Here is a 10,842-nt window from a genome sequence, read left to right as displayed (position 1 = left end):
TAGGACAGGAGGATAAAAAAGATGACCAGATTCTAAAATATTACAGGTTGCTAATACAAAGGAACAAAGAAAAGAGAATAAATGTATATTGTAGGGAAGGGGAGGGGTACAAGTAAATGTATTTATTTATTGCATTCATTGCCAGTTTTTAAAAATTGCTTGTAAAATGCCTTGCCTTAGGATCTGACCCTGTGCCATCAAAATCAAAGCACTTTTGTTTTTGTTGATTGTGCTATGAGTAGTACCAGCCTCTAGAGATAGCCAAATATTTAGAATGTGAAGAAATTAGTGGAATGTTCCGAAGAGCTGTGGGAGAGGATTATTTTGTAAATGGAACACAGGAACTACTGCTCTTTTTATGTTGAAACTTGGACTGAAAATATTTCCAGGAGCCACAGGAAGGCAGTGTGTAGCAACTTCATTTGTTTTGAAGGCTACATGCCCAGTATCTGAGGAAAGCATGATAAATATCTATTTTGCTACCTGAACTCAGCTTAGTTAAATATTTTTCAATGGCACATTAGTTTCAGGCAGAAAATGTTGACTCTTGACCTTTTGCTTAATTCTGACCTTATCGTTTAGATTGCTATAATGTAAATGACTGATACAATGTAAATTTGCATGTAAATAACCACAGGGTTGTTTGGCATTTACAACATTTCCATCTTCAAAGTGGAAGCTTCTGTGAATGACCTGAAGTGATTGCAAAAAAAAGTGAGTTTAGGCCAGTAAAAGATGAAATGTGTCAGGCAGCAAAATGCCTAAAGCCACAAACACTTAAGCATCTTTCAGGGCCCGTGCTGGCCAGCTGGCCCCAGGTAGGCAGACAGGATTCTTTCTGAAGTTCCCTTACCACAGTGATGAGGCTACCCAGGACCCAAAAATCCCGATTTCAGAGACAACTAATGTAGGCAGAAGGCAAAGAGCCCCTCAGTCTCTCTTCTGGGGGCCAGGTTTTAAAGGCCCAGGTGCTCAGGTCAGGTAATCAGGGTATGTAGTGTGACCCAGCCTGTAATTTCACTCCTTCACACCCCTCCAGAGGAACTGGCAGGCAGAGGGGTAAACCCACACCTCTTGTCATGTTCACAGACAAAATGGCTGCAGACAAAATTCTCTGTTTTCCTGCTCTTCCAGGGTCCAAAAAGTAAGATATTTTGAAGGGAATCATCCCAAACTTGCTTAAACTCCTCCTTTCTGTTTCCTTGCAGACAATTGCAAGAATCATAGCAACTATTAATCCAGAGGAATGGGTTGATAATCCAGTGTGTGATTTGCATTTATGGAGGGGAGGGATGGGACACTGGTGTATAAAATCCCCTGAATACTGGTACCAAGTGGCTGGCATGTATCCTGGTGCGAGGGATTCATCCAGTTGGCCTGTCCCCAGTGCTCATGCTCTGCTATCCCCATCTTTGGGAATCTGGCTGTACCAGCCTGGGAGCTTGGGTAAACTGAATTCCCTGCAGAGCTGATAACAAAGTCTCTGATGTGCCTGTGTGGAAAATAGCAGTTTAAACATTTCTGGCAAAGAATTCACAATCCTATTGGATCCTATGTAAAATTTGCCGATTTGACCTACATTTTTCTTTTAGATCACTATATTTTCTAACACAGTAATTTTTCCCCCACCCCTAGCCTGATATTCAGTCTTTTTGTGGCAATAAAGCAATCATATGAACTTTCTACATATTTAACTATAATTCAAAGAGAAGAATATGTTTTCTTTCAAAAGTCATTTTTCCTAGTTAATTAGTTAGCATTAATACAGATTTTTCATTATGCAAATCCCCTTACAAGCCCATTAGCTATTGTGGCTGTCATTGGTATTCTTGACAAGTTTAATTCTGCATAACAGTGTGCAGCAGCCCCACACAAAGGGTTCACTACAGGAACGAAAACCTTATTATCTCGCTCACCTCACAGGGATATATTTCAGCCAAGAAGAATTTCAGAGCAGCTTTGTTTGCCTATGGGTGAATGTCTGTCACTGAACTTGGCTTTTGATAGGGGATATAGAGAATTCTTGCAGAAAGGAAACAGAAGATTGAGAGGGAAGAACAGTTTTGTGGAAGCAATATAAAGTGTAATAATAGTGGGGGAAGTAATATGCTGGTGAGTTTTACAGTTTATATGTAGACAGGAACAGCTGGCTTGTGACCCTTTGAGAAGTTTTTTGAGGTATTTGCTCTTTGCAGTCTGGAATACTGACAACATTCAAGCCCCAAAGGGGAAAACCTTCCATTCTGCCCAAAGCCAGTAAATTCAGTGTCTTGTTTTGTGACCTTTTTACATGCTAAACTTTCTGTTTTGCCTAAAGTGCTGGTTAAAGTGTAAAAGTCTGATATTATATGTAGAAGTATAAACATTGAAACCAAAGTTTTCATCAATAAGAGGAAATTAAGAGATCTGAATATTCAGAAGCTTAATTCAGCTTCCAAAAGGCTGTCCAGCTGTAACTGAAACTCATCAAAGTTTCCTGAACCAAACACATTTGCTAGGTGAGTTTTTTTAATGCAATTTCCAGTAATTTCTCTGTTCTTAATATTGATAAGACCATCCAAACAGGATATATGTGGCATTTTTGTGCCATTTATATTTTTAATTAAAAAAAAAAAAATTGCAAGAAGTATAGACTGTGGCAGGCTGGCAGAAAACTGTCCACTTTTTTCCTTGGGAATTCAGACTTAGTTTGCTTTGGGAAAGGATAGCTGAAAGATGCAGGTGATTGTTGCTGAACCTTTGCAGGTGACTGTTAATGAACCTTCTTCTCTAGCCTCAGTTTTTACTCAAATTTGAGTGGTACTTCTTGTTCCTATTTTCAGTGCTGCAATCCCTGAATTACCATTATCATTCTACATTAGACCAGAGGGAGTAAGGTTTAGACCCACAGAGCCACTTAAGTATTTAAAGCTTTTCAAAGCCTGAATTCTATTTAAATCAGTTGGAGCTGGTTGGTAAAATACATTCTTGAACACAGAACATAGAGCCAGCAGTGTAAAGTTAGAAAAAAATATGTCCCTATCACCTGTTTATTTACATTCTAAATATCTCAGGCTTTAAAATGTTAAACACTTTCTGCAGGGGTGCAGAAGTAAATGTTTCAAAGAGTATTTTGACTTAGTATTTAAAGCACAGGAGGTAAAGCTGCTAGAAAAGCTGTTTCACATTGAAATGGGGAGCTTTTTCATTAAACTTATTTCTGATATAAATGAAATTGTTTCTTTTTTCTCTAACATAAAATCTTAGTGAAAAGGGGAGAGGAAATTGCAACAATATCAAAATGTTTTGCAAAGAAAAATTTGTCTGTTAGTTTAAATTACTTTTTATTTTCACTTTGTATTTAGTTAGAAGTTAAAAAGCTAAAGGCAAAATCATTTGTTGAAACAAATCAGCTATAAAAGGATTTTGTCATTTCCTGACTGAAAAAAAAAGTTTTTAAAGCGATAGCCAGAGAAGCATCTGGATTGCATTATCTGTATCCCTTGGAAATAAGAGGACATAAGTGCTGGAAAATGCAATTGAAAATAAAGATCTCTAACAGTTGTTCCAAGTTGTTATTTCTTTGTTTTTTTTTTTTCTCCAAGACTTGTCTTTTGCCTGCAGCTTTCTTTCAAAAGCTCTGGCATTGCCCTGGCTCAGAAGGTCAAACCTGGCCCAGGGCACCCACACCTCCCCTTCAGGAGGAGCAGGATCATCTCCTCCTCTGGGTTGCTCCTGTGCAGCAATGGGTGCCCTGAGCTGGGGTCCTGCTGTGGCTGGAGCCCTTCCCTGTAGGACATTAGTCCAGGGAAAAAGTAATAAGGTTCCTAAGCCATTGCCCTCATTTCTGTCCTACCTGTTTCAGTTTTGGCTTTTTGGTGCTCTTTAGGAGAAGGAAAAGGAAGAGGTATGTTTTGACAGGTGAAACTTCAATAAAAAGAAACCATTTGCATGCTCATTTCTAAAATCTTCCCGTGTTGATTTGTCTTACGGGCTGTTTTATGCTCTTTAGTAGGTGAACTAATGGTAAAAATAAATTTATCATAATGTATGACCTCTCAATGTGGAGATAAACAGGGATACAGCAAGCCCTGTCTAGGCTGTAGGGTGTTACATAAAAAATGGATGGTGGAATAACAGTCCAAAAATTATTCTATTTAGTATACTGCTCATCTGCCTAAAAGCTAATTATAGTACCTTGATAGAAATAATTCCAAGTGACGGGTCTTTCTTTATTGCCATTACCATATGCAAACACAATGAGCTGACAAAGATTAACATTATACAAAATCATACAAAATTACCATTTTGTACTGATGTAGTTTGTCCACCTACCAGCATCACTTTTTTTCACTAAGTGGGTCTGTCTAAGAGAAGGTGATTTTTGGAATCTCACTACCATTACTATTGCCATTAAACTAGTAGGAAGACATCTTGAGTGTGTGTCAATTCTCAGTTATTTTTGATACTGTAGCCCTGGGTTCTGCCTCTTAAAGAGTTATTTTACTTTTTACAGTGCCAGACTGGTAGGAATTAATGTACACACTGAAAATCAAATGCACAGTCTTGTTGTCAACACTAACACTGCGAAGAGCAGCAACCAATGCTATAATGTTTATAACAGGCCTGTCTGTGTACATGCAAATAAATTTGACAGATTGTGCAATATATTAATGAAATGGTGCTCAGTATCCTCAAAAAACAGATTTTAGTAGATACTACTCACAGAAACCAGCTAGTTTTTTTCCAAAGGAATCAATGCATATTTAAAGTAATTTGCTATTCTGTGTGTAAAGGTCTTGGTTTTTTGGTTTTATTTTGTGGCTCATTAGGATATTAGAAGCTTTGTGCTCAAAATGAGGGGACTGTGCTCTTACGATATTAGGTGATTTGGAGGGGTTTTCAAACTTGTCATCAGAGAATCTGTGTGGTAGAGCTATTCTTTTGTTACTCTTAGCTTGTAAAAGAGGTTCCCTTGTGTCTATCTTAGTTTTCCTTGTATTTCTAGTTCTCTGCATTACTGGCCTGTCTCTATTCAATTCTAAGGTTAAATGAGACAGACAATGCTTTAAAAATATGTAAATTCCAGTCAGGAAAGAAAATTATATTAGGAGTAATTAGTGCTGGATATTTCCACATCAGATCCCATGAAAATGATGACTTAAGAAGCTTTTTGAAGGTGAGAAACAGTCACAGAATTCATATGGTCACAAAGTATGTTAAGGACAGAAGGCAGGGCAGTTCTGACAGGCCTTGTCTTTGCCCACAGCCTGCAGAGTTCTCACCTGACAGGGAGGGATCTGGTTTTAAATGTTTTACATGTAGGCTTCAGAAAACTCTTTTGCCCTACCTTTCTCAGGATAAACATCCAGATAGGGCACCTGCTGATGGTTTAGAGAACTTGAGACTTCTTCCTGCTGTACCTAGGTGTTAGGAGAGGTACCTGTGTCGAAGTGTCCAAAGTTTCTCATGGATGTAGTTCCTCTCATGCCTGCAGGTCACATCTTCAATGTGCTCTTGGTGACTGACAAAAGAGAATCAAACAGTTCCCTGCTGTGGCCCTGAGGGCATCGATGGCCTTTCTGTCCCTCCCTCCAGCCCATGTCCCAGGAGCCCCCTTCAATCCTCTGGGGCTATTGGTCCCTGCCCCAGAGATGTTGCAGACATGCCAGTCTGCAGCCCCATCTCTGTGTGGATGCCTTGAACCCATGCTGTCAACTGAACAAATGTACATGTCCCAGACTAGCACCCTTATCCCCCTCAACCGGGCTCCATGGGTCAGCCTACAGCACAGGAAAGCAACAGTCAGTAAAAATTCTACTATATAACAGTCTGGCTGCCTCCAGGAAATCAAAGGTATAACAAAATTCAGGTCATTCCTACCTATTCAGCATATTATTCCAGTCAGGGTCCTGAATTCAGACCAAATGCCTTCCCAACCTTATTAGACCCTTTATTGGTTTCCAAGCCTGAAACTACAGTACTAGGCTGTTGAATAAAATGGGATGGAGTTGGCGTTTATCAGCATCATCTAGTTCTCCCTCAGATATTCAGAAGATATATTCTAAGGACACTTAGCAAATCATTCTCTGCTGGTCACATAGTTGAGAATTCCAGAGAATGGCACCAAATCATAAATGTGAAATAGGTCTCCAGGTAGCCAGATGGCAAGAGGGTCAAGTGCTGATGAGACATTGCTAGGAAAACTGGCTGTGTTGAAGGAATGTAATAGTCTAGAGTGCTAGGAAGTACCTAAGCAGAAGATTTCAGGGCTTTGGTAACTTCTACAGGCTAGGTTTAAGAATCTTGGTTCATTGTTGTTGCTGCCATTCTGCATTTATTAGCAAGCACAGCAAAACAAACAATCTTTGTGAATGTTCCCATATATTAGGATACACATTTCTTTTATAAGCACGAATTTATGCAGACTAAAACTGCAAAACCCCAGAGCAATCAGTTTTAAAAATATTTGGTGATGATCTACTTGTCTATATACAATATATTATAAATATTGTGTTCTGTCCTAGGTATCTCCATAGGGTTGGCAGGTATGACACAAGGTGCACAGGAGTTCCACGTCCATCTAGGACAGTAGGTGAATGTCAGGTGATGTATACCTGAATCCCACCCTTCACTTAGGAATGACCCAGCTCAGACAGTAGCAGGCTTAAACCAAAATAAGTAAATTCATACAGAGGTTTTTTACCTGGTTCTGATGAGGTCTGTTGCTTACAAGGCTTTGCAGGAGAGAGCTATCAGAACTGTCTGTTCCCAGGCTACCTTACCTTTATACTGGCTGGCAGACATTCAGTTCTTCCAGTCCTTCCCTAAGTGGCACGGAGTGAAGTTTGTGGCACACCACTTATGCCCACATTCACTTGTTACAGCATGTACTCTTTGGCACAGTAAACAAAGCAATCCCAACCTCCTCCCAGCATTTGCGATCAGGAGGGGTGAGGGCCCTTGGAATGCAGACGGAAGCATTTGGTGCTTTGTAAAAACTGAAGTCCCTGATCTTAGATATGAAGAGAATGAAAACCAGCCATTGGAAAATCTGCAAGCTTCTGAAACGGCACAAGTCAGAAATGTGATAGACAGGTGGAAGCTTGAAGTGAGCGTGTTTGTGTTTTTGACTGACTCCTCTTGACCTGGTGCTCCTTAGTGGAACTGCACATAACCCACTGACAAGCAGTGCTGCACAGCAGTGGCTGTAGGGGTGCTCGGGCAGCCCCAGCACATTTATGTAACCTCTGTCCATATGACAGACCCAGGAAGTCTGAAGGGCAGAGCTGCCAAGGAACAGTACAAATTCTGCTCCTCATGAGGAGGAGCAAAGCAAGGGGGTGCCCACCTCTGCCAGGGTACACAGGCTGCGTTTCTGATTCCCTCTCCCTGTGTGGCCCAGCTAATCACACAGAGGAGCTTGGTTTGTTGACACTGTTGCTGTGCTGCTTCACCAGCTGCGTGGGCTCCTGTCCGGAGCACCATGGCACAGGAAGGGACGCAGAACTGTTCAGAAAGCAGAGCCTTGGAAGCCAGTGTGGGACACAGAGTTACCAAGGCAAACTAAGTCACAAAACATCTGTGGTTTTTCGAGTCATCCCAAAAGAAGATTTGGACTGAACTGTGTAAAAATACTCAATAAAGAAGTATTGAGTTAGAAGAAGGTTAGAATGAGAAAAGGCAATGTCACTCATATTTCAATCAACAGACAAATTCACCTTACTTTGGAAGCAGTCCATTCCCAGGAAATTTGGATAGTATGGATAAGTCATATTTTTTCATTTCTACACCATCAAATCTTCCACTGAGAAATGAGAAGATTAAAAATATTCTCATGTTTTTCCAAACAATGAGTCGATCAGTGCTACAAAGTCTATTTGAGAAACTAGGTAATCGTATACCTCTAGGTAGATTTCAGTAGATGTGAGATTCTATTCATAATACTTTTCTGTCTGTTCCCAATTACTATTTTAATGAGCAAGTTTTCTTCAGCAAGTCTCTTGAGGAAACAGCAAATTTTATTTGAAAGGAGAAAAAATTTCCAAAAAAATACATTTTACATCTTCCTCCACTAACATTTGCCTTGAATACTGATTGAAAGAATTTGATTGATCTGGTTAGAAAGATTGAGTGCCTCAGAAAGCACAATAAATTTGTGGGTAAGTAACCTACTCCTAAAAATTAAAGAACGTAAAAAAATTAAAGACTTTAATGCAAAAATTCAGGTAAAACATTCTATTCGATAAATAGGCAAGCCATGTAAGTAAAGGTAGTCTGCTACAACTAAAGCAAATTTTTATTTCATAGGCTTGGTGACAATATAAAGAAATACCTTTTCATGCCCTGTAGTTCCATTATGTCGGATTATGTATATGCAATACTGTTTTAAACAAGTAGACAAGACAGTTTCTATAGGTCAGGTATTAACACTGTGACCTGAACAGACACTAACCAGGCATCACACGGGAGGTTCCTCTCTCCTGCAGTGCCGTGCTCCCAAAGGTGTGTGCCTGGGGAGGCTTTGTTCCCACCACTGCAGCGTGGGCAGCACGAGAGCCCTGCTGCTCCAGGAACAGCCTGTGACAGTGCCACAGCTTACCGGATGTGATCACAGAAATTTTAGAGACACTTTTTAGTTGACTTGAGCTCCTCCCTGCTTTCTAGATCTTGAGCCTGAGGGCATTTTTTGAGGCTTACCAGGAGTTAGTAATTTAGGACTCTTTTATTCAGCAGCTGAAACTGGGAGCAGGCTGATGGGAGAGCTGAGAACGGTTCTGTGAACTAGCTAAACTAGGTGTGAGTTTGGAGTGGGACTGAGTATTTTAAAACTCTTGTGTGGCATTTTTATTCAAAAGTAAGGGCCTTTGCTTGAGGTGCTTTAAGTCATTGTAAGAGTATAGGGAGGAAGGGTGTATCAAACCTACTTTTAACAGCTAGAAAGCATTCAAGAAAGGATATGATGTACTCTAGTAAAACAGTTAAGACAGATAAACTGCTTATAGCCTCACTTGGCAAACTCTGGAAACCCCTGCTAATTGTAATTCATGGTTTTAGTCCTTTTTATGCAGGTCTGTGATTTCTTTATTTTGAATGAATAAATGAAAGCACACAGTTGAGATGGACCATATGTAATTTCTGTTACCACTCCTCCCATTTAGCTGCTTTTGCTGAGAACAAATGGGATGAGGAGTGCAACAGTGCCATAACTGCTCTTACAAGACCTCTGCCAGTGCACAGGCACTGAAACAAGTGGGAAAGACCCCAGGGGAAACATAGCAGACATCTGAGGTGAAGAACAGATTATTTATCCTTTGGACCCTCCCTGTGCTCTACTTGGTGGTGTCTGCTTTTGCAGAATGTATGGTTGCAGTAGTTTGTGGTAAGGCCTTTCATCCTTTAGATTTGGGGATAGCCTGTTCATCTGGGGTCTGAGGGCTCTCACCCTCTTCATGGCTCAGCCATCAGCAAAACTGTCTCTTTGGACTATGGTTTGACTATCTGTAAAATGGTTGTTTAGGGCTTTGTAAAGTATTTCAAGATTCATAGGCTGGACATGCTATAAAAGAGCAGGTATTTACTGGGAACATTATATGAGTGACTTCAAAGCCACCAACTACTACAAACAGTAGGCATTAAGCTCTTTTTGATGTTTGGCTTTATGAGTTTTCAGTCATTTCTTCATACCACATAGGTGAAACAGTATGCCTTGATCAGTGGTCCAGCACCTTTGGGAAGTGTAGGCATCTGGGGCAGAAGTTTTAGAGCTAATCTCCAGAGAAAATCTACTGTGTCTGAGATACTGGATCTGCAGCCTTATCAGAATAGACATGCCATTTTTTGAAAAGGTAATATTCAATGCTCAGATGTCACTTATCTGATCTCTTCTGTAGACATGAACATGAAAAGAAATGCCAGACTAAATATTCAGTCAGAAAAAATTGGGCATGCTTGGAGAAATCCATCTACAAGCTAATCCCAGCCAAATGTGTTCCTTCATAAATGACAATTATTATTTCTTCTGTATTCTATATTTTGCCAGACAGCACTGGAGGAAATCCTCCAGGTACTGAAAAGCAATATTAAGTGTGTAGGAGTTAGCAAAGCTGGTTGCCAATACACCAGGCAAAGAGCTTACTGATGGCAACCAGCAAGTAGCCCAGCAACTCACCTTCCAGTGATTCTGCAGAGCAGCAGGTCACATCCCCCAGAGGTCACATCTCACACTCACATTCCCCATTGCTCCAGGCTTTGCACTGCTCAGGCACTCAGCCTGGACACAGTTCAGATGCGTGATACGGCCATGCCTTCCCCTGCCTGGAGCTCCCTGGCAGGAAGGGGCGGTGGGGCAGACCGGGGTGCAGACAGCACACCCTGCCTGCAGTGCTGCACCCAGGCCTGGCTCCACAGAGAGACTCCCACTGCCCTCACTGCTCTGCCTCCACTTCCCATCACTGAATACAGTCCTGGCACTACAAAGCTGCCAAACAAAATTGTTCCTCTCCAACCCTGTTTGCCAATATTGCACAGGACCAGTCATGCTGATTGTTCATTATAAAGCCTTAATATATGTTTAATGACACAATTTTTTTTTTTTTTTTTGCAACGCCAGCTGGTATTTTAATAGCCTTAATAATAGCACATATTAGTAGCATTATTACTTGTTGGTGTAACACTCCACCTTCACTGTGCTATGCCAGCAGTAACTAATGAATGTGTTCTAGGAAATTGATTCACCTGAATGAGATTTCTCTGAGTAAAGCTTTAACTTCAGGGAAATAGGATGTGAGTTTGGTGTGGGAGTGGATATGAGAGAGATTTAAAGCTCTTTTTGAATTTATAGAATAGCTTCCAATTCCTGCT

Source organism: Vidua macroura, chromosome 5 (assembly GCF_024509145.1).
Source record: "Vidua macroura isolate BioBank_ID:100142 chromosome 5, ASM2450914v1, whole genome shotgun sequence".
Lineage (NCBI taxonomy): Eukaryota > Metazoa > Chordata > Aves > Passeriformes > Viduidae > Vidua > Vidua macroura.
This window is presented reverse-complemented; position numbering follows the sequence as displayed.